We start from the raw sequence: 25,604 nt of genomic DNA, 5'->3' as shown, positions 1-25,604 counted from the left end.
ACCTGTGTTCACTTTAATCATCCGATAATTAGTAGGAGCATTTAGGGAAAAAGTTACTCCATCACATACCATAAACCAATATCAGCGCCAGCTCCAAGTGATAGATATTTAATCCCCGACATAAAATGAGAACCACATAAATTAACCGTCACCTGTGAAATCTGTGAAATAATCAGTGGTGTAATCCATAGTGTAATCTGTGTCATTTTATGTTGGGGATTTAATATTTATCTATTGAAAAAGGTATAGCAGCTAGCGCTGATGTTGATTTATGGTATGTGAACAGTAGAAACATGAAAAGGCATAGATTGCAGCGCTTCTAAAAATTAAATTGCAATAAATATCAAGTCCATCATCCTAAAACGTGTGACAGTAAACCATATTAACCATATCTGGCAAGATCCAAATTATGGTAATATTAAATAACACACATAGGGGTTATTTAGGAAAGGCAAATCCACTTTGCACTGCAAGTGCACTTGGAACTGCAGTCACTCTAAATCTAAGGGGTAGATCTGCAAATGAGGGGAAGCTCTGCTGATTTTATCATCCAATCATGTACAAGCTAAAATGCTGTTTTTTATTTTCCTTGCGTATCCCCCTCGGATCTACAGCGACTTTACTACCAAGTGCACTTTTGGTGCAAAGTGGATTTGCCTTCAGTAAATAACCTCCATAGAGTCCTAGAGCATTAAAGTGGTTGCAAAGTCGGAAGGTTTTTTATCAGCCAGATAAAAAGCCTTTTGTGTGCTTCAGCCCCCCTAATACTTACCTGAGATCCATCTAGCTCCAGCAATATTGTAGGAATGTCTCAGTCATCCGGGACTCACCTCCTCATTTGCTGAGACAGCAGCGTGGCGCCATTGGCTCCCTCTGCTGTCAATCATATTCAGTACACCAATGAGAATAGAAAGGAAGCGGGGTCGGGTTGCAGCTCCTTGTCTGAATGGATACAGGGAGTTTTGACTCGGCTCACGTGCCCCCGTAGCAAGCTGCTTGCTGTGGGGGCTCGCAACTGGAGGGGAGGGGCCAGGAGAGCCACAGCGTGAACCGAAAAGAGGAGGGTCTGGACTGCTCTGTGCAAATCCACTGCAACAGAGCAGGTAAATATAACATGTATGTTATTTTTAATTGAATAAAAACAAGAATTTACAATCACTTTAAGACGAGATGGTAGCTAGACAAGAAACATAGATCCAGACTGGAGGCTGCCACCTTTAACACCACCACACTCAGCCTCTTACCAGATATTGTTGTCCTACTACTACAGAGGGTCAAGCATGCTTATAAGTTATCCCAGGCAACCTCCAGGACGGTTCCCTTCATCTGTTATCCCTTCTATAAGGTTCCAAATCTTAGCACTGTGCCAAAAAAGGATCTCCCATAAGCACACTTGGATCCGCAATAAGTATCTCTCAATAAAGCAAATAAATGCTTCTCATAACGTAATATGTTAAAACTTCATTTAACTGAGAGTATTAAAAAAAGCCACTCACATGGTAGTCAATTAAAAGCATTCAAAATGTCTGCACTGAGTTTCCAATGTGCTGGCCGCACTCCGCTTAGTTTCTGGTACCATGATAACGTCATAGGCCAGGCTCCACCCGTTAAATTAACAGGACAGTCATAGTGCAGTTATTAAGCATTTATACTCCCATCACATGATTGTGTTTATGACTACAGGTGCACATTGCTGCACTTCACCTAGCTCCATACTTTACTAAATTGGGCCCATAGTCTAGTATTGTAAGCAGATAAACTGGAACTGCTACCTTCCATCATTACTAAATCAACATTTTGCTTATTCTTTATAGGGAAATTGTGAGCAGTATTAGTATGGATAGATACTGGTATTATATATTATATTATCCTTAGGTATGTATTAGGGAGCTTTATATTGCCATAGCTCATAGGATGATCTAGCACATTATTGGATAAATAATGGAATGTTATCCATTTGTCTGTCCTTTTTCGTATAAAGTCTAATATTGCTGAATAAAAGAGGTAGAGGGGAAGTATGCGAGGCTTCCCCAACGGACTCATAAAATGCAGCAGTTATCGCCTGTCACTTCCACTGAGCGGACGGCATTAACATCAGTGTATTTAATTATGCTTAACGATCCTAAAACATCAAATATTTAGAACTGAACTCTGCTTCTCTTCTAGCTAAATAAACCTTCCCCTCCCTTCGCTTATCGCATGGAAGGCAGCCCGGATCTAGGCACAGTGTTGCTCTCTGATCAGGATTTTGGCAGGCAGAAGGCTAAATATTGCTCTTCTGGGTCCTTGCATCATAGGGGTTAAGTGTTTCCTGTAAGCAAAGATCCAGCCATGTTTGAGATAAGTGTATGTACGTGTGGAGTAGCTCAGTGACATGCGTGTGTCATGTTTAATTTGCGATGTCACTGCAGCCTGCTTTCAGCCTGTCCTCATGAATCACCAGTAGAAAGCAGATCGCATCCCCAAGAGGTAAAAGTAAACTTCCTATGGCCAAGCGGTATCCTCCAAGCCCGATTCATAAAGCACTTAGGTATTATGAAACCCTACAGATCTATAATTTCTCCTATACCGGCAAACCTGTTACTTATATATGTCGTGTCACCAAGTGTTTTGTTCACAGAAAGGTATCTAGCTGTCACAGGTGAACTGCCACTTTTAGCATGCTTTGTATCTTTTCCCATGACCTCGCATTAATGTAATGGCAATAAGCGAATGTATAGAGAATCGCAGTGCGCAGAATGTAAATGTAGCTCCTCTCCTTTTGCTCCTTCTCCTTGTATTCCTTGAGCCAAATCTCACTTCCCGTCAGACCTCCGTCTGTCACTCCGTCTGGAGGTTTCAAGTGTTTTTTACGTTAATTAAAAAAAACTCCTATTGACAAACCTGTTACATTTGACACAATAAGTGCCTTGCATCAGCAAACAGCTGACATATTGTCCGTCTAAGTGCAGGTAGATTTATATATTTAATGTATACCTTTTATGACCCTCTAAGTGCTTACACCTATATTTATACCTCCATATATTACTTGATTCTTACACCCTTCAATTCTGAAACTTTCATTACTCACACCCAGGCCGACCTCGAGATACCTGCCACCCAGGCCTATATAAATGCAGATACTTTAGATATTGTATGCCCTTATTGTTTTTAATATATATTTATATCACAATATTATTTGTTAACCATCCACGAGACACATAAATCAAGTGCCTTAATGGATTGGGAGTGAAGCTGTGTGTGTTTTCTTGTGAGAAGGGGGGACAAGGGAATAAATATATCTGGCAAGTGTTGGAGATAATGAATTAATATTGATTCGGAGACACTGGAAGGAGAGAGAGAAAAGGGAGTAACAACTTGTGCTTTGCTGATGTTTTATGGGGGACCGCTCTCCCTGGACCTACCTAGCAGGATCTAGAGAGGGCAACACGGAGAAAAACAAAGCCATAAATAAGATAGGAAAGAGAAAAGCGATTTTTTTTTTTTCCTACCAGCTCGCTATGGACTTTGTGAGTTACAGAGCCCCTGGCTCTTTCAAATTTATAGCTATCCAGCACTAATGCACTTGGCACAACTTCCAGAATCCTAAGTGCACGATCTGAGCCCAAACAAGATGCAGACACTGTGGAAAACTGGTAGTCTACGGGATTGGTTGGCCCATGGGGTTGATATACTAAAGACAAATGCTATTATAAGGTCAAGTGCTGTTTGCTCCAATATGCCACGAAGAGAAATAGCTGTGTCTGTATCAGGAGGAAAGATGAATATCTTGTCTCAGATGACCTCTCTAGACAGTATGCAGAGAGGTGCGTTCTTTGCATCATTCTCCCAAGTGCCTCCTTGACTTACCTGCTCCCTTAAACATTAGACCAATGTTTCTCAAATTTTTTCTTAGTCAAGGCACCCTTTAAAATTATGTACAATCTTTAGGAACCCCATTCTAAAATGTAAAAACGAAATAAATAGCTTTTACATAAAGCAGCAACATCCACAAATGTAGGACACCCAATATTAGAGGTGAATTTCTCTTTCAGGCAAATACACCTTTGCATACTGATACTGAATAGTATTCCAATGTTTCTCTTCTCTCTCAGTTTCTCTCACTCCCTTTTTCTCCAAATGTGGCCCCAGTGCTATCAGAGGGGAATAGGGGGGGAGCAAATAAGGATGCTGTGCAGGCACCTGATGACATCCTGCTTATCAACCAATGACGTCATTGGTTGTTAAGATGCCAGCAGCTGAAAGGTTGCAATGGTGCAGAATGAAAACCTGTGGCTTTGTTTAACTGAAAGGCAGGCTTGACTTGTATACGATTTTTGGGTAATTTTTAAGCATTTTGCCAAGGCACCGCTGAAGAAACCTGAAGGTGCCCCAGGGTGCCTGGGCATCCTGGTTGAAAAAGGCTGCATTAGAGGGGGCATGGATAGTGATACAGTTTACATGGGTTTTATTTTTTATTTTTTTTTAACCTACAATGTAGCTAAGGGTTTGGATATCCCCTGGTCCACGAGTTTCTTCTAGCTATGTGCTCACATTACACTCTCTACAGCAGAGGTCTCCAAACTCTGGCCCTCCAGTTGTTCAGGAACTACAATTCTCATCATGCCTAGTCTTGTCTGTGAATATATATATTTTTTTTTATATTGCCTCATGCGATGTGTAGTTCTGTAACAGCTCCAGGGCCATAGTTTGGAGATCCCTGCTCTACAGAATACATAGCATTATTCACTCACCTACACATAACTGTGCCATTCTTTTATACTGCATTTAATGCTAACAGTCTTATTGGGCTTATAAAAAAATAAAAGATATGCCCTGCTATATTCTAAAATAAAATAAGATTTTACACTGGGGTGCTGCGAATTTTAGTACTGCTAATACACAGAGATGATCCTTTATGGAGATACTCCAGCAATCCTGTCACTCACCAGTCACCTCACTTTCTGTGCGGTGCTTGCAGGAAGCAAAGTACATCGCTTTCCTCTTTTTCAATATGTTTAGGAACAGATAATCACTGTGTCACTGTGTGAGGACACCGAGCATTAGAACACATCCTCAGGCTCTAAGAAAAGCCAAAAAATCACATCTCTGCTCCAACTGAGAGTGAACACTGTCACTTGTATAAAGGAAGCCAGAATATATGTATGCCAATTATTATCCATTGGACATTTTGTCAGTTGGGCCCTCTATACATCAATGGTCAGTGGAAACACACCCTATACATTGTTGGACAGCAGGGACAGATGTATACTTCCTGCCCATCTAAGTTGACTGCCTTATATAACCCCCTCTAACTTTTGGTGCATGGATATCCTTTGTGTTATAAACTAGACCCGATTTCATAGCCACACAAGGTACACTGAGGTTGGCAATGGAGAGAATGAAAGTGACAACGCAACCTGTGTTAGTACACCTAGAAAAAATTCAATAGAAACATAGTTAGACTGTCTCCCAACTCAGATTGGTAGGTGTATGGAGCCAGAGTGGGTGGCCTGTAAAACAGTATACTATTCCACCAACAAAATGCTAAATTATTAACTAGAAAGATTGTACTGGCAGGCAGCGATGACAGTCTGGAACCTTTTATTATCCAGAAGAATTTGTGGCAGCAGCAACATAATGGGTGGGTGGCATTATCTTACCCCTGACTGTTTTAGTGTAAGCTAAAACCTACATTGACTATCCCGAAATATGGCCTTGTTTCATACTAACAAAAACTGTATTTGTGGAATCAAAAATTAACCAATTTTGGACATCCTGAGTATTTGCATGTAGATCTGTATGACCTGTGGAGAATCACATTATTTAGGATTCCAGGCAACTATGATTCATAAAATGTACAATCCTTTGAGGACTGGACATATTTCCATTAGACTATATGTATATAAAGTGGTCACAAATAATTCACAATTCTCCTGGTTTTCAAATGATTTCTCTTCTCTTACTTCATAGTTTTTATCCATTGGTAGCCCAACTTCTGTATAAGGGCATGTTCTCACTACATCAGTTGAGCTCTGTTGATCTTGACAGATCAACACAGACTCAAGGCCAGGTCATTTAAAAATCAATTGTTTTCTATGTGCCCCTTTCGCCATAACACTGCATTGAGATGGGTTTCGCTGTGTTGCATAAAAATTCAAACATGCTGCATTTTTTCACATCACATAGCACTTCGGCTCATGGTATTACATAGTTACATATTTAGTAAGGTTGAAAAAAGACACAAGTTCATGTAGCTCAACCAAAAAAAAAAAAGACAAAACCATACAATGCCATATACACAATTCCATACCCACAGTTGATCCAGAGGAAGGTCGAAAAATCCCAGCAAAGCAAGAGCCAATTTGCTACAGCAGAGGAAAAAATTCCTTCCTGATCCCCCGAAATCAGATATCAGATCGGATATTCCCTGGATCAACTTTACCTATAAATGTTAGCACCCAGTTATATTATGTATATTTCGGAAAGAATCCAGGCTACTGAGCTGGCCAGAACCACCTCTGGAGGGAGTCTATTCCAAATTTTCACAGCTCTTACTATGAAGAAACCTTTACGTATTTGGAGATGAAATCTCTTTTCCTCTAGAGGTATAGAGTGCTCCCTTGTCCTCTCTGATGACCTTAAAGTGAATAACTCAACACCAAGATCACTATATGGACCCTTTATGTATTTGTACATGTTGATCATATCCCCCTTAATCTCCTCTTCTCAAGAGGGAATGAATTCAGCTCCTCTAATCTTTCCTCAAAGCTGAGCTTCCTCATGCCTCTTATTAATTTGGTTTCTCTTCTCTGTACTACCTCCAGTTCCCCAATACCCTTTGAGAACTGGAGCCCAAAACTGAACTGCATATTTCAGATGAGGTCTTACTAATGATTTGTACAGGGGAAAATGATCTTTCTCTCCAGTGGCGGCTGGTGTTTTTTTTTTTTTCTTGGGACGGACAGCAAACACGCATATATTAGGAGGAGTACAACTGGGGGAATAAATGATAAAGAAGGATCTATGATGCATGCATATTCTTAGCCCTCAAGTGCATAACTTTACATCTATCAACATTAAACCTCATTTACTACATAGTTGCCCAATGCCCAATTAAACAGTGCATTGAGGTCAGCTTGTAAGTTGGAGACATCCTGTAGGGATGTTATTAAACGGCGTAGCTTGGTGTCATCTGCAAAGACTGAAATTGTACTTTTAGTCCTAGACCCAATATCATTTATAAAGGTATTAAAAAATAAGGGTCCCAACGCTGAACCTTGGAGTACACCACTGATAACCTTAGACCATTCAGAGTAAGAATCATTAACCATTACTCTATGAAATCTGTCTTTTAGCCAGTTGTCTCTCCATTTACAAACTGCTCTTTCCAAGCCTGTAGACATTGCCTTACACATACCAAACTGCAGCAGAGCTGCAGTGCATAGGTGTAAATCAAATGTAATTTTGGGAAATTCCAATCAAGTTAACAAAGAAAGAAAAACAGTGTCTCGTGCTGTAGCTCAAAGCAATACCCCTAAAAAACAGACCCATGCTAAAACACATGTGAGCTGGTGTGAACAATATTTGAAAAGTAATCAAAACAATTTAATAAAGTGTATATGGATATACATAAACAATCATTTTGATGGCATATTATTTGAGAAATATGTGCAGTTATTTAATATTCTAAACAGCTTGAAGCAGTATTAAATCCAAAAACAAATGTAATATATTTCAGGTTACTTATCCTTAAAGTGGTTGTAAAGTCACATCTATTATATACTTTATCCTCTGTTTTAGGAACATATTAAATACAGTGTGCGTGTGTGTGGTTTTTTTTTTATTATAAAGCTAAATACCTTCTTTCCCAGCTCTGCTGTGTGGTCACATGTCCTCACTCTGCTCTCCTTCTCAACCTATGGAGTACAGTGGGAGGGGCTGAGATTCCCCTCTGACGTATGCAAGCTAGCAGAGAGAGGACATGCGAGCACACAGCAGCCCTGGGCAAAGAAGGTATTTGGCTTTATAATTTAAAAGCAAATACACTGTACCTAGTATGTTCCTTTACAAAAGGGGAGCAGAATACTCAATCTAGGCAGGAGGAGAGGGGCGGGGAGGAGATCGGCTCCACAGTGCAGCAGAATACTCAATCTAGGCAGGAGGAGAGGGGCGGGGAGGAGATCGGCTTCACAGTTCACACATAGACTATGGAAATGACAGGGAGAAAGGGAGGGGTTGAGGACGCAGGGTAACTGAGAATGACGGAGGCACGTAAACTGACCATGCTATCAAGGATCAGCGGCCACGATAAGCATAGTCAGCACGCACAAGTGAAGACGGGAACAGGCAGGATAAACCAAGTATTGTACAACATATAAAGGGACAATTGACATGGCAAAAGCACTGTGCTATATCTCATGCCCTAAAGGAACAGGAGCAAGTTTTTTAACCACTTAAGGACCGCCGTATTGCCATTGTACGTCATCACAATGGCACAGGCAGGCACAAGCACGTAGATGTACGTGCCTGCCTTCCAGCGGGTGAGGGGTCCGATCGGACCCCCTCCCGCTGGATACGGCGGTCCGTTTCCCTCCAGGAGCGATCCGTGATGAGGGGATGGCCGTTGGTTTCTGGCCACCCCCTCTGGATCACTCCTGACCAATGACGAACTTCCTCCCACTGTGTATTGTTTACACAGGAAGGAGGAAGTGATGTCATTCTCTCGGGGCGGTCTTTTTGACCGGACTACGAGGAAAAGACTAAAAGTAAGTGCACCAAAACACTACACTGACACATAGGTACACATAGGTACACAACCCCCCCCCCCGATCCCCCCGCCCCCCCTCCCCCCCTCAGTCACAGCGTCACTGATTGCATTGATCATTTCTTTACTGATCAATGCATTCAGTGTCAGTTGTAACAGTTAAAACTGTCAGGGCAGTTAGTGTTAGGTCCAGGGTAGCCCCCTATCACCCCCCAATAAAGATTTAACCCCCTGATTGCCCCTAGAGTTAACCCTTTCACCCCCTTTTGCCAGTGTCACTAAGCGATCATTTTTCTGATCGCTGCATCAGTGTCGCTACTGTCGTTAGGTAGCTAGTTATTTTTTTAGGTTCACCGCCAGGTTTTTATATCGCTAGGTACCCCGATATACTACCCAATAATGGTTTTAACCCCCTGATTGCTCCTAGTTAACCCTTTCACCCCCTTTTGCCAGTGTCACTAATCGATCATTTTTCTGATCGCTGCATTAGTGTCGCTACTGTCGCTAGGTAGCTAGTTATTTTTTTAGGTTCACCGCCAGGTTTTTATATTGCTAGGTACCCCGATATACTACCCAATAATTATTTTAACCCCCTGATTGCCCCTAGTTAACCCTTTCACCCCCTTTTGCCAGTGTCACTAAGCGATCATTTTTCTGATCGCTGCATCAGTGTCGCTACTGTCGCTAGGTAGCTAGTTATTTTTTTAGGTTCACCGCCAGGTATTTATAGCGCTAGGTACCCCGATATACTACCCAATAATGGTTTTAACCCCCTGATTGCCCCTAGTTAACCCTTTCACCCCCTTTTGCCACTGTCACTAAGCGATCATTTTTCTGATCGCTGCATTAGTGTCGCTAGTGTCGCTAGGTAGCTAGTTTTTTTTTAGGTTCACCGCCAGGTTTTTATAGCGCTAGGTACCCCGATATACTACCCAATAATGGTTTTAACCCCCTGATTGCCCCTAGTTAACCCTTTCACCCCCTTTTGCCACTGTCACTAAGCGATCATTTTTCTGATCGCTGCATTAGTGTCGCTAGTGTCGCTAGGTAGCTAGTTTTTTTTTTAGGTTCACCGCCAGGTTTTTATAGCGCTAGGTACCCCGATATACTACCCAATAATGGTTTTAACCCCCTGATTGCCCCTAGTTAACCCTTTCACCCCCTTTTGCCACTGTCACTAAGCGATCATTTTTCTGATCGCTGCATTAATGTCACTAGTGTCGCTAGGTAGCTATTTTTTTTTTTAGGTTCACCGCCAGGTTTTTATAGCGCTAGGTACCCCGATATACTACCCAATAATGGTTTTAACCCCCTGATTGCCCCTAGTTAACCCTTTCACCCCCTTTTGCCAGTGTCACTAAGCGATCGTTTTTCTGATCGCTGCATCAGTGTCGCTACTGTCGTTAGGTAGCTAGTTATTTTTTTAGGTTCACCGCCAGGTTTTTATATCGCTAGGTACCCCGATATACTACCCAATAATGGTTTTAACCCCCTGATTGCTCCTAGTTAACCCTTTCACCCCCTTTTGCCAGTGTCACTAATCGATCATTTTTCTGATCGCTGCATTAGTGTCGCTACTGTCGCTAGGTAGCTAGTTATTTTTTTAGGTTCACCGCCAGGTTTTTATATTGCTAGGTACCCCGATATACTACCCAATAATTATTTTAACCCCCTGATTGCCCCTAGTTAACCCTTTCACCCCCTTTTGCCAGTGTCACTAAGCGATCATTTTTCTGATCGCTGCATCAGTGTCGCTACTGTCGCTAGGTAGCTAGTTATTTTTTTAGGTTCACCGCCAGGTATTTATAGCGCTAGGTACCCCGATATACTACCCAATAATGGTTTTAACCCCCTGATTGCCCCTAGTTAACCCTTTCACCCCCTTTTGCCACTGTCACTAAGCGATCATTTTTCTGATCGCTGCATTAGTGTCGCTAGTGTCGCTAGGTAGCTAGTTTTTTTTTAGGTTCACCGCCAGGTTTTTATAGCGCTAGGTACCCCGATATACTACCCAATAATGGTTTTAACCCCCTGATTGCCCCTAGTTAACCCTTTCACCCCCTTTTGCCACTGTCACTAAGCGATCATTTTTCTGATCGCTGCATTAGTGTCGCTAGTGTCGCTAGGTAGCTAGTTTTTTTTTTAGGTTCACCGCCAGGTTTTTATAGCGCTAGGTACCCCGATATACTACCCAATAATGGTTTTAACCCCCTGATTGCCCCTAGTTAACCCTTTCACCCCCTTTTGCCACTGTCACTAAGCGATCATTTTTCTGATCGCTGCATTAATGTCACTAGTGTCGCTAGGTAGCTATTTTTTTTTTTAGGTTCACCGCCAGGTTTTTATAGCGCTAGGTACCCCGATATACTACCCAATAATGGTTTTAACCCCCTGATTGCCCCTAGTTAACCCTTTCACCCCCTTTTGCCAGTGTCACTAAGCGATCGTTTTTCTGATCGCTGCATTAGTGTCACTAGTGTCGTTAGGTAGCTAGTTATTTTTTTAGGTTCACCGCCAGGTTTTTATAGCGTTAGGTACCCCATATACTACCCAATAATGGTTTTAACCCCCTGATTGCCCCTAGTTAACCCTTTCACCAGCGATCACAGTATAAGTGTCACTGGTGACGCTGGTTAGCCAGTTAGTTATTTAGGTTCCCCGTCAGGTTTTTATATAGTGCCAGGGACCCCCATATACTACCTAATAAAAATGTGAACCCCCTGATTGCCCCTAGTTAACCCTTTCACCACTGATCACCGTATAAGTGTTACGGGTGACTCTGGTTAGTTTGCTTTTTATAGCATCGGGGCACCCACCATTTATTACCCAATAAAGGTTTAACCCCCTGATCACCGGGCGGGTGATATCAATTAGGTTTTAGGGTCAGGGTCTGCGTCGCCCCAGGCAGCGCTAGGTTAGTGCCAGTACCGCTAACACCCACACGCAAAGCATAAACCTCCTGTAGTGGTATAGAATCTAAAGAGATCAATATCTGATCAGATCTATACTAGCGTCCCCAGCAGTTCAGGGTTCCAAAAAAACGCATTGTTAGCGGGATCAGCCCAGATACCTGCTAGCACCTGCGTTTTGCCCCTCTGCCCAGCCCACCCAAGTGCAGTATCGATCGATCACTGTCACTTACAAAACACTAAACACATAACTGCAGCGATCGCAGAGTCAGGCCTGATCCCTGCGATCGCTAACAGTTTTTTGGTAGCATTTTATATTTAAATCCGGAAGGCAGTGCTTGGTTTTTGGGGTCCCGTACGTGGCTAGGCTCCCAAAAAGTCCCCCACATGTGGTATCCCCGTACTCGGGAGAAGCAGCAGAATTTATTTTGGGGTGTAATTTGACTTATGCCCATAGCATGTGTGAGCAATATATCATTTAGTGACAACTTTGTGCAAAAAAAAAAAGTTTGTAATATTCCCGCAACTTGTGGCAAAATATAAAATATTCCATGGACTCAACATGCCTCTCAGTAAATAGCTTGGGGTGTCTACTTTCCAAAATGGGGTCATTTTGGGGGGTTTTGTGCTATTTTGGCATTTTATGGCCTTCGAAACTGTGATAGGTAGTGAGCAGTCAAATCCAAAATTTGCACCCTTAGAAATCCTGAAGGTGGTGATTGGTTTCGGGGTGCCGTGCGCGACTAGATTTCCAAAAAGTCCCACACATGTGGTATCCCCATACTCGGGAGAAGTAGCGGAATATATTTTGGGGTGCAATTCCACATATAACCATGGCATGTGTGAGCAATATATCATTTAGTGACAACTTTTTGTAAAAGTTTTTTTTTTTTTTCATTATTCAATCCCTTAGGACAAAAAAAATAAATATTCAATGGGCTCAACATACCCATCAGCAATTTTCTTGGGGTGTCTACTTTCCAAAATGGGGTCATTTGGGGGTGGTTTGTACTGCCCTGCCATTTTAGCACCTCAAGAAATGAGATAGGCAGTCATAAATTAAAAGCTGTGTAAATTCCAGAAAATGTACTCTAGTTTGTAGACGCTATAACTTTTGCGCAAACCAAAAAATATACGCTTATTGACATTTTTTTTACTAAAGACATGTGGCTGAATAAATTTTGCCCTCAATGTATGAAAAAAATTTAGTTTATTCGATTTTTCTTATAACAAAAAGAAGAAAATATATATTTTTTTCAAAATTTACGCTCTTTTTCCATTTATATCGCAAAAAAAAAAAATCGCAGAGGCAATCAAATACCATCAAAAGAAAGCTCTATTTGTGGGAAGAAAAGGACGCAAATTTCGTTTGGGTGCAATATTGCATGACCGCGCAATTACCAGTTAAAGCAGCGCAGTGCGAAATTAGAAAAAGACCTCTGGTCCTTAAGGTGTTTATTGGTCCGGGGCTGTAGTGGTTAAGGGTTACAACCACTTTAAATATGGTGGCTGCATTTTCCTCTTTTAAGCTTTTTAACCTTTATTTTCACCTGGTGATCCACCCGGTAACACGCTTCCTATTTTAGGGTGTCTCCACTCTGGATAGAGACACCTTTGAACAGCAACATTGTCAATCTGGGGGAGGGTAGTGTTAGAAGTACTAAGGATTTAACAAATTGCAGTTACAGCAACAACATTTTTTCCTTTGGGGATAAAGGTTTTACATAAATTATTAAAATATGATCATTATGAGCACCCTTGTCGGTAGTAAATGGTTTGTCTCAACCCTCTAACTTCCACTTTCCAGCATGGTCTGTTAAAGGAAGCTGAAAAATAACAGACTTACTTGCTGGATCACCAGGTGAAAATAAAGGGGAAAAAAAAGTCTATAAAAGGAAACGAATACATCTAAGCCCCGGTACACACGGTCGGAGATTCTGCCAACCAAATCCGTTGGATTTTGTCCGTCAGATTTAGTCTGACGGATTGTGTCCGAAACTATTGCATACACATGGTCGGACTAAGTTTTCGAAAAATCCGATCTTTCAGAACGTGATGACGTAATTTAGTTACGATGGGACTACATTCAGGCTAGTAGCCAATAGCTTTGATGTAGGAATTTGATCTGAGCATGTGTGGCACTTGGTCCGATCAAAATGCTCTACACATGATCGGAGTATGTCCGATCGAACCAGTTGGTCGGGAAATATTTCCAACATGTTGGAAAATTGGGTCAGATGGATATTCGGATGGAATCAGTCCGATGCATACCACACACAGTCGGATTATCCGACAATACGGTCCGATAGGACACATTCCGACGGATTCTCCGACCGTGTGTACAAGGGCTTAGAATTTGTAAATTGCAATATTTTAAATTGGTGCTTTTGAGTTTAATACCGCTTTAAGCACTGACTCTTATAAAGAGAATAAACGACTGCTTTAAATTACAGCAATTACACTTAATGCAAGATGTCTGAGGCCTCAACATGATTTTACATGCTGCTGCCTAACAACCAGGCTTATGGATGGCATGTGGTGCTAGAAGTGACAGTATCTATGGATTAGGAGCTGATATTCTTCGATACAGATAAGTCAGCCATAAACCCAGAAATATAGCAGTATATTGCAGGTGCATAGTGGCAATATGTTTCTACATATACAAGTCTCATAAGTTGAATTTTTTGTAGTTTATTCCGCTTGCCTGCTTTTTGATTTATGCTTTCAGTGCATTTGTGACAGATGTGATTCCATTACTAGACTGAATGACGGCCTTACAAATTGTGGGCTTCAAAACAATCATTGCATTTTGGATGTGTCATTTAGAATAACAAGTTGACATTATTTACGAATAATGTGACAAAACCCTGTTTGGGGTGTCTCCACTGGTGTCATGTATGTGTACCTGAGTTCTTCCTACAAAAGCCAAAATGGTAGTATACCTTTTTATACATTTACATTCGAATCCTCCCTTTTTTTTAGGAATTCAAGCTAATGCCATGTTTTAAACAATACAAAAATTGAAATAATACCACTTCATATGTATATGCTGTTAAACAGATTAGGATGTTAATTTTATTTATTTATGGATTTTTTTTTTTTTTGCAGTCCTTAGATGTGGTGGCTGCATTAGTATTTATTTTAAGGACATTTTCAGTGAAGCATAGAAATTAGCTAGTGATCTTGCCAGAAATGCAGTGTCGTTGTCACTTTCTGTGAACTGAGCAAACAGCAAAAACAATCTTATCTTTCTTTTATAAACTACTATTCCAAGTAAGCTGCATGTAATGTAATAAAGGCAGACATACACTATATTGTCAAAAGTATTGGGACACCTGCCTTTACATGAACTTTCCATAAACTTCCATCTTTAAATTTTTACCCATGGGTAGTGTAAAAATCTCCTAAACGTGCACCATTTACGTTTAAGAGATATTTACTGTACATGCAGCCAATGACATCACTGGAGCATGTGCTCTGAAGGACAGCCATCTGTGCCATTCTTTCAGAGGCCTGTGCCATTCTAACCAGCGGCTCCCCCACACATGACAAACCAGGAAGCAAGACGGGTGAAGATGGAAGCTGTCTCCAGCGATTTCACTGGAAAGCTTTGTTTTCAGATGAGTTTCACATATTGTGCTAGTATGCGATGCATACTAGCAGATTATGCCTTTGCCTTGCAGGTAAGAATGCAAAAAAATGTGCAGCAGTTTACAACTGCTTTAATGGCATCCCCGTCTTAGTCCGTAGTGTTCAATATTGAGTTGGTCCACCCTTTGCAGCCTCAACTCTTCTGGGGAGGCTGTGCACAAGGTTTAGGAGTGTGTCTATGGGAATGTTTGATCATTCTTCCAGAAGAGCATTTGTGAGGTCTGGCACTGATGTGAACGAGAAGTCTTGGCTTGCAGTCTCCGCTCTAATTCATCCCAAATGCATTCTGTCGGTTTGAGGTCAGGACTCTGTGCAGGCCAGGCAAGTCCCCCCCCAACCCAAACTTCCTCACCCATGTCTTTATGGACCTTGTTTTTGCTCTGGTGTGTAATCATGTTGGAACAGGAAGGCTCCATCCCCAAACTGTTCCCACAATGCTGGGAGCTTGATATTGTCCAAAGTGTCTTGGTATGCTGACACCTTAAGAAATCCCTTCACTGGTAAGGGGCCAAACCCAACCCATGAAAAAAAAACGTATACCATAATCCCCCCTCCACCAAATGATTTGCACCAGTACACATAGCAAGGTCCATAAAGACATGGATGAGCGAGTTTGAGGTGGAGCAACTTGACTTGCCTTCCTGACCTCAGCCTGATAGAACAACTTTGGGATGAATTAAAGCGGAGACTGCGAGTTAGGCCTTCTCATTTAACATCAGTACGTAACCTCACAAATGCACTTCTGGAAGAATGGTCAAACATTCCCATAGACACACTCCTTAACCTTGTGGACAGCCTTCCCAGAAGAGTTGAAGCTGTTATAGCTACAAAGGGTGGGCCAACTCAATATTGAACCTTATGGACTAAGACTGGGATGCCATTAAAATTAATTTGAGTGTAAACGCAGGCATCCCAATACTTTTGACAATATAGTGTATTTGAAGTCCAATTTGGATGACAACCATGGCTTCCTCCAGAGATACAGTGGGGGGGGGGGGGGGAGTTGAGTGTAGCTACCCAGGGACAGGAAGTGTGTTATTCTACGGAGTACCAGTAATGTTAAAGAAGAGACACCTAAAAATCTGAGATACTTCTGGCACTAAAACGGCATTTGATGGGGTACCCTGGCTGTTTGTTTTTCGGATTCATAAAATGTTTAAACTCAACTCCATCAGACCAGGTCTATAGCAATGGCCACTTGTCAAGGTTTTTGTAGTGGTAATTGTATGCCCCTCTCCCCAGTGTTTGTCTTGGTCCTAGAACAATTGCTTCACACCATTAGACAAAATTCTAATATAAAGGGCCTATGCATATGGTCTATGGTGTATGCAGATGGCATGCTTTGCTTTATTTAAAATCCAGAGGTTTGTCTGAATTGAAAAGCTTTTATTAATTGTCAACTTTATATAAACATGTCTAAGTCTGAAATACTAAATGTTAACCTTCAACCTTATGGGGCAAATTGTTAACCAAATGCTTTTCCATTTGTGTAGAACCTGTGTGCTCTAAAATTGTATTTAGATATTACTTTACACCGCTTTTGGACATTCTGGCTAAAGATCCTATTTAGTGGGACCGTCCTTATTTTACTCAGTTGGGCCATATAAATATTATTAAAGATGACTTTACACCCAAGAAAATAATTTTTGTATGCAAACACTCCCAATCCCTCTTTCCGCTTTTTTTCTACACTTACAAAACTTTTTCTTGCATTTGTTTGGCAGCAAATGAAATCTCATTAAATATGCAGCTCTTATATTGAACGAAATCTGAAAGAGCCTGGGCCTCCCTAACCTTAAACAATATTTTGAAGCAGTGCTACTTGCAGGGGTATTGGCTTGGCATTTTATGCTATTTAACGTGAATTTATGCTAAGTCACAGTCAACTTCATTTAGATCTGTGTGCCCCGAAGCACAGCAGACAAATTAAAACTCCAACTTTGCCCCTTACGAAACAAGTTTTCTAGATTTAGGATTGTATATGCAGTAAATCTGAATGGAAATGTCCAGTGATATCTATATTTCTCCAACTTCCCAGCCTGGATCCCAGAGCTTTTAAGAACTGTACCACATAGGCATCTTTTACATTATATAAGCTACTGAATGGAACTCCGTTAAAGTGGTTCCAAAGGCAGAAACATTCTCTGCATTAAGGTAAAAAAACCTTTTGAGTGCATATCCCCCCCCCAGCCCCCCCTATACTTACCTGAACCCAATGTCGATCCAGCGATGTGCTATGGTGAGCACTTGATGGGGGGGGGGGCACAGGAGCTCTGTCGAGAGACCTAAACACAGGAAGATCGGGGCTGCTCTGTGCAAAACCATTGCACAGAGCACGTAGGTATAAAATGTTTGTTATAAAAAAATTTAAATAGATGTATATATATATATATATATATATATATTTTTTTTTTTAGAATCATACTTACCTAAGTGGATGCAACATCAGACCTGTTCCCCGCCGCCTCTAACACTGAGAACCAAGCGTTCCCACAGCTCCACTAGCAGAGAACTGCTGACTGTCAGTCAACAGCTCCCTGCTCTCCCCCCACGCTCATTGGAGCTCTGGTCTGTGGAGGGGACAGGAGTAGCCAGCTCAGGCTCTCAGCTGCTTGCTGAGAGCCTGAGCCGGGTGCCGGTCTAGGCATGTAGGCGGATCCCAACTCCATTGTCATGATCTTGCCCAAACCTGGACCAGCTCTGTGACGTCAGCAGACAGTGGGCTTCAGCCCGCTGTCTGCTGAAAATGGGTCAAAGGAGTGCAGGACAAACTGTACTTCTGTGATCCACAGGAGAAGTACAGCCAAACAAGCTTTAGCTGTACTTCTCCTTTAAGGATTTAGAATCACTTTAATGTAGCTGGAAGAAACAGAGTCCAAATGGTGCATTTTTATCATTCCCTTCCTTTGCCTTTATGTTCTATCAATGAACTGAATCCTTTACGGAAATTGCTTTTCCACACCATTATCCCTCAAGAAAGTGTATCTACTCTATATAAAATAATGCAGCCCTTAAACAACTCACCCTTACTATCTCCAAGTCCTAGTGGGAACAAAAATTGGACATTCAACTTGCAAATGATCAAAATATAAGGTGAGGGCACTAACTCATGTTTCGTAAATAAAGCTGTAGCTTGAATCTTCTTTGTTGAAGAATCTAACTTAAAATGATTGGCATGCTGGTACAGGGTACCAATATGTACACACCAAATTTGGCCACATATTCCAAACACGTGCTAGAGGGGATGTAGATAAATGGGTTCCTTTAGCCACATTTGGTGGTTATATCTAGTGATCTCGACATATTGGAGCCATACATTAGAAACAATTGGAATGAGATCTGTGGACATTGCTGATCCATTGCACACCAGATTCTGTTAGTAACTATTGAAAGTTTCCAATCCCATTTTTTCTAAATGCAGCTAAAAGTCTTATTCCTGTATATTGGTGACAATTAACTATGCCAACAATAAGGAAATGGCTATTAAGAGTAGATCAATACTGCACTATGAAAGCTATAATACATTATACCTCGAACACATATTTCAAATCCTGTCTGACTCGGGCAAGATGGTTGGCATTTAAATTTACAGAAAAGTAGCTATCTATGGTATCTTAGTAATTAAATTGTTAGATATTCTATTCTGTTCTACTCTTTAATTTTAATCGGTGGTAAAGTGCAGTTATGCATATATTACTTTATTTTTATTTATTTTTTTAATCCCCCAGGTTTCCTTCTTTTCTCTATTGTTTTTCTTCTTCTTTAAAAAGGTTCAAGACAATTAGCACTTTTTCAGTTAAGATGTGCATATACTTAACATATAGAGCTTGTGATTTTGTAATTTTAGGTTCCAAAATCTTCTCACAATAGCTGTTTATTTTTTATTGAACAAACTAAATAAGAGTTTAAAATATGAAAAAAAAAAAAAAAGAAAAGCCTGACAAACGAATGCAGCCACCTTGTCTAAGAATTTGTAAGCTGCAATATATTAAAATTTTGTTTTTGGATTTAGATAACATTTTGCTAATTCCAAGATAGTCAATTCGCTAACCTAACCTTTATCAGGAAGTCAAATTTCTTGCTTGTTTTACCTTTCCATGAGGTTGAAACAGTGGTGGAAAACAAAATGTAAATTTTTCTGATCTACAGTAAATTTTGCCAACCTAGATGCATACAGTCCTATAAATAAGACATTCTGTCAACTTCTGTTTCAAATTGATAAACGTGAAAAAGTCCTGCGCAAATATGCCAAAAAAATAGTCCTGGAACTGCTAAGTGCAAAAAACGTGTAAATGAGTCAATATAATCGGACTCTCACATTTAAGAAAGACAATAACAGCACAAGAAGTAAAAAAATGGTGGCGCGGCGTCTTCCGCCAGTCCTACTTCACTTCCGGTACGTCCTACGGCCACTCCCTACGCGTTACGTCAGACCACGTGACTTCTTCATGGGGAACCATGCTTTTGCTTTTATAATATTAAAAAGATTATTTTACTCTAAATACTACACCATTGGAGCTTCCCTTCCCCCCCCCCCCCTCTTTTATTTGAGCCGTTCACTACGGAAAATATCCTTTAGGTTATTACAATAAGTACATGTGCTACTAATGGCCCTCTAGTGGCCTAATATGGAAACCATCATCTGTAATCTGGCACAGTAAAGGATGCCTCTGGTGGCTGGAGTGGAGTGGGATACCCCCCTTTTTGTGATGTGCTTGGATTTCTCCTTTCTGAGGTGAGAGTTCTGAGAGCCTTTATTTCTGGATTTTATATCACTGTTTTTCATCAACTTATTTTCATCATTGGTGCTTGTGATTATACGGACTTTTAATTTATATATATATATTGACTCATTTACACGTTTTTTGCACTTAGCAGTTCCAGGATTTTTTTTTTGGCATATTTGCGCAGGACTTTTTCACGTTTATCACTTTATTGAGTAGTTTGTGTTTACTATCTCGTCTTGCTGCATTTTTTTGCACCTTATATTTGCACATGCACTTTGAGATTATTTATGTATATTTTTTATATATATTTATTTATATTGAGTAGTTGAAGAGGTATTTTTTACCCTATTTGTATTTTATTAGATAGATTTTCACTTAGTAGCGCGAAGGCCCCCCCCCCCCCCCCCCCTTTTATTTTCTGTTCCAAATTGTCACCCAAACACAAATAATCTTTAACTAGTCTAACTCCATTAAATTTCTAAAAGCTACAATCTCTTTGTTGTGGGTTGCTTCCATCACTGAGCTTCCTTCCATACCTCTACAAGTCTACATTGACTACAATGAAGGAGCTGTTAAGATCTCTAACTGTAATTGAATATCAATTAATTTTTACTTTGCTGCCCTGATAATATGCAACTTTCAGGCCTACCTAACACAGATTTGTGGTGTATTTATAAAGGGATAAAATATAAGATTTTTCTAGGTTTTCATTATTTCCCTTGTTCCCTTCCCTTCAGTGATTTTGTCTTGTTTACAAAAAAAAAGTTGTAATTTTCCCCAGCGTTGTGCAGCTTGTCTTTATCTTATTATTATCTGAGGGTACCTCTTCATTAACTGCATTTGGGCCCTATCTCAATGAATGACGTGATTAGCCAATCAGAGAATGGGAACAGCAAAGTTGAAATCTCATATGACCCTTTGGTGAAGTGATACTGTATTACAGTCACTTATTGTAAGTCTACTGACTTCATTTTTAAAAAGTCTTTTTTGAACAGAACGAAATGGAGAAGACTCCATGAAGAATGTTATGCAGCATTTCTTTTTAATAAATGTTATAATGCACTGGTGTAACAGGAAACTTTTATTTGTATCTGTGTAATTTAAAGCCCCACTCCAGGATTCCCATCCCCTCCCCTTAGAGCCCACCTCTCTCCCATCTTTTTTTTTTTGCATACATACTTTTTTTTCCCATGGGTTTTTTGTCCAAAACCCCTACGCAACTCTAGCAAGAGTTAGCGGAGGTTTGTTTAGGTATTTAGCCTAATGTAAATCCATTAACCATAGTTCATTATGCTTTGTGAAAATGCTCAGGGGTCAAATGATCATCAGTATGTGGCAACGTTGAATGAATCTAGGTTTCTTTGGTTTTATAACCAGGCTTCTTTGTGTGTTTTTGGAAACCCTTTCTATGTGCCAAGATGACTCACACCAGATTAGTAAAGTACAAAGTAGGAAACCCACTTGGGTTTCATAAAAATATGCATCACTATGTTAGGCTGGCCATAGACTATGTGAGTCTCTTCTCTGCAATGAAGAATCCACAGTTGACAAGGGAATCCCTCCTGCTGAAGCCCCATACACGCTATCAGTTTTTCTGCTGAGTTTTTCCTTCAGATTTACCAAAACCATATAATATGAGGTCAAACCTTAGGAGTTTCAATTTGTATGAAATCAGGCAAGCCCTTGTACTACATGGTTTTGGTAAACCTGAAGGAAAAACTCAGCAGAAAAACTGATAGTGTGTACTGGGCTTAGGTCATTGTGTTCTTCCGCATGGGGGGTTGAGGGCAGCCATCTTGCCAGGGGAACACAGGGATTATTGCTAGTGGCTAAAACAGCTGCTAGCAATAATCACATGTAAAATCTGGCAGGCTGGTTGTACCCAAGTTGATCGATCGATCAACTTTGGTACCTTCAGCCTGCCCATACATGGTACGAATCTTGGCCAGTTCCTGCTGAACTGGCCAGGATTCAAACCCTCTATGGCCGACTTTACACACACCATATCTGCTAATATGTAATAGAGTCTGAGCTATCAGAGCTGCAGACCAGGCAGTCAGTGATTGTAGTTGATATAAACAAATTAACTTCAGGAGACATATGTTATTTGAAAGAGTTACAGCTCGGTGCACATTCCAAAATGGGCTGGGGATGCTGTATTTCTAGGGATGTTGTTTTTTACAGTAAGCCAGCTACAAAAAGAAAAATGGTGAAGAAATCCAAAAATTAAAGCATGTCAATATGCTCTTGACTGTAGTGGATCGGGTAATCCATCTAATTTTTTAATCTAGTTTTGCTAAAATGACTTTGTTGTTATGCTGCCATTTGAATCACAAATAGTGTTTAGTGGACCAGTTTTATAAAATGAAGTAAATTTCCAGTGAGCAAATGTTCACCCTAAAGTGATTTCTCACGTGCCTTTTTTACATTTTATATGCTTGCTCATCCATCATTTTCTTATTATTTTGCAGTTAGTGATTTGTAGACGAGCCACTAGAGTGGGTTTCTCTGATTAAATGCAGGCACTCAGCCTTTTTAACAATGGCTGAATTAAAATATTGGCCACAAAAAGAGCGGTTTGTTTTTAGCGTACTGATAAACTCGTAGCAGTTGATTTACTTAACGAGGAAGCTGAATTTTCACTTTGTAAGGGAATATTCCCTTACCTGAATGTGGTGAATGTTGACTGTGCAAAGAATATCACGTGCAAAGAGAGGAAAAAAAATGAATTTTTGCTTGCATGTGATTGGATGATTGAAGGTCGCAGAGCTTCACCTCATTCACTAAGCTAAGAGAACATTCTCTATAGCCTATACTCATTTAGTAAATCAACCCTATATACCTGTTGTGTGATAAAGAGCAATTCATTACAATTATTCCGTAGCAGTGGAGAAAAGGAAGCAGAGACTGCATATGTAAAGGGCAAATTTGGCTGTAACCATCTACATACTGTGTACATCATTATAAATGTAACCTAGTGCTGGCCGGTCTCTAGTGTCCCTGTTGTATTATTTTTTCTATTTCTCCTCCACCCCTCTTACCCACAACTCCCCCCCCCCCTTTTTTTTCCCTCACTCTATTCTTCTATCCTGTTTTTTCTACAGTCTAACGTTTACACTTATGTCGTAGGACACGTTACTCACTGTGTGTCAGTTGGCAAATAACCTACTAGTATTTTGGAGCACTATTGAAGTGCTACCAACTTGAGTTCTTAGTGGGTTTTCTTTTGTCTTTTCTTCTTTTGTATTTAAGTTTTTTACCTTGGAAAATACTAAGTATGTAAGCAAGACTGCTTAAGAGGTACTGTAATCTCATGCCTACATGGCCTACTGCTACTGCAAGCATTTATAGTAAGGGTGGTTCCCCACGGTGGGTTGATATTTGTGGTCTTGTTGCCACCCTTTTATTACATACTGGATAAGCTTTTATCATTTCTGTATTTGTAATATGTTTTGATCCATTCTGCTCTAACTGTATGGTATTATTGGATTTACCTCTGTGTTTGGTATCATTATTTCCTGTTTGTAAGATTTTCTCTCTTGCTGAAGCACATAATAAAAAAAATAAACTTTAAAAAAGAAAAAAATTATCATGAAAAAGGGTTTTTTAAAACTACCCTGTTGGCAGTGCTGTCCCATCCATAAGCCCCCCCCCCCCCCCAATCCATGTGCCCAGCCCCTAATCTTCATGCAGGGTGCTGGACATATAGATTTCATTGGGGGTTTTTTTTTTTTAAGTACACGATTAGAGCCTGAGGCTTAAAAAAAGGGTGGGCTTGGGACATAGAGCACTGCACCCTGAGCCCACGCTGTTGTGTGACAATAGCGAATGAATATTCGTTATTGTCTTCCTGATTCTCCTCCCGGCCATTCAGGAAGTTGGTTCTGAGACCCTATTGGACAGGGAGTCTTAGGACGGGGGAATCACCGCCTTCCCAGCCATCTCTCGTGGGGTGGGGGGGTGACATTAGTTTGCCATCCCCCTCAAAAATATTGAGCACCGGCCACCACTGCCTGTTGGTACATACAAGGATAGTAAAGTAAAGCCACCCTCTAAAAGAACATGATGTACATACACTTACCTTTCTGTTGGCCCCTGTCCTAAAATTCCTCTGTATTGATGATCTGGTCACTGCGGGTATCTGACACAAGGGTGTGTTGAATACCTACTCCTCCACCATGTGCTCCATAGCAAACAATAGGAGAGCAGGTATTCAACACACTCAGGAGTATAGGATACCAGAGACAGTTGGAGATCTGGGACGGGGCAGACTTTTAACACACAGGCTATGAGAATTCATGTTGCTTTAAAGGATGGCTTTATTTTAATATGCTTTTATGTATTGACAGGTTCGCTTTAAAACAAGGAGGACCATTTTTTTCACCTCAGCGCTGCACTAACGCATATTACATTCAGTGGTTCTCTATAAAGTAGAGCCATACATTGTGACTGGCACCTCAACACACCTTTCTCTGCAGGTACCACAATGAACGCTAATGTACTATCATGCACTGCAGATGCTATGCTAGCAAAAACACAGCAGGTTTGATTTTTGGCCTGTTGTGGTGCATTAAGCAGCCCATTCAAATGAATAAAAATTAACACAATAAACGTTAACGCACAATGTAACGTGGGTGTTAAACGCACCTCTACAGATCTGATTAGTGTGAATGGGTCCAACACACACTAATAAGATTATTTCCAGAAGAATGATCTATTTTACATGTATATCTAAAAAGCTCTAAAAAGTCTGTATATTCCTTTTTCAATAGGGGCCTTGGTTTATTAGTGATTTAGTTTGCAGTGCATAAGGGCTGTATATTATCATTCTGCTCAAATTTGATATTTTAGCTTTAACTGAGCTGAATTAGACGCTTGGCTTCTTATTTTTTCGGACTCCAGGAACAAGCTATCCCAGCTGTTCCTCCCCATACAAACACAACTAAATTCATAGAAATTACAGCAATGAGAGTAAGATCCAGAAGAGGGAGGAGGTTGTCAGCTCAGTTCTTGATGCAGTAATATCTTCTAAAGACAAATGTATACGGAATTGTCTGCACCATACTTATCACACAGCTGTAAGACTAAATAACATGACAAGGCCACCTACAGAGACCTGCTTTGAAAGCAGTGAAATAGAAGCACCGCTCATGAGCTAACAAGGAATCCTTTTATCAAGGAACACAATGATAAAAAAAGAGTGTAGAATGACAGAGGGATGAGCTCATCAATCTTCTGCTTCTCCTTTTACTGTCCAGTAGCAGGATAGGTGATGATCAAACCTGCTTAGGGTCAGCAGAGAAAAATCAGGCCTTGCTCTCCCTTGATGGATATCAAAACATTTGCTATACCTTGTGATTGATAACTGATGGAGTTTTTAAAATGAGGGTAAGACCCTTGGTAATAACCATGGCAGGTAGAAGGAAGCTTGGATGTTGAGATCACCCTTCCAAAGTCTTTTAAAAAAAAAAGCAACCGGGTAATTCCACTGAGCGACGTCCAACTCAAAAGAGAACCTCTGCATAGAAAGAACCTGGCCAGCAAAAGTCTGAAGTTATTTCCTTCTCTGTC

The 25,604-nt window shown here is 40.6% G+C and overlaps 2 protein-coding genes across 3 annotated transcripts in view; one reads left to right on the top strand and one right to left on the bottom strand.

Annotated features, from left to right (window-relative positions):
• The window catches only part of MACROD1 (mono-ADP ribosylhydrolase 1), a 1,237,218-nt gene that overhangs the window by 737,386 nt on the left and 474,228 nt on the right, over positions 1-25,604 (top strand). The window lies entirely within an intron of this gene.
• The window catches only part of FLRT1 (fibronectin leucine rich transmembrane protein 1), a 351,683-nt gene that overhangs the window by 150,754 nt on the left and 175,325 nt on the right, over positions 1-25,604 (bottom strand). The window lies entirely within an intron of this gene.

This window comes from Lithobates pipiens, unplaced genomic scaffold (assembly GCF_037356315.1).
Source record: "Lithobates pipiens isolate NorthernLeopardFrog02 unplaced genomic scaffold, aLitPip1_a1.2 Scaffold_10, whole genome shotgun sequence".
In the NCBI taxonomy this organism is placed as follows: Eukaryota; Metazoa; Chordata; class Amphibia; order Anura; family Ranidae; genus Lithobates; species Lithobates pipiens.
Note: the sequence above shows the minus strand (reverse complement) of the source record. Positions and strands in the feature narration are given on the sequence as shown.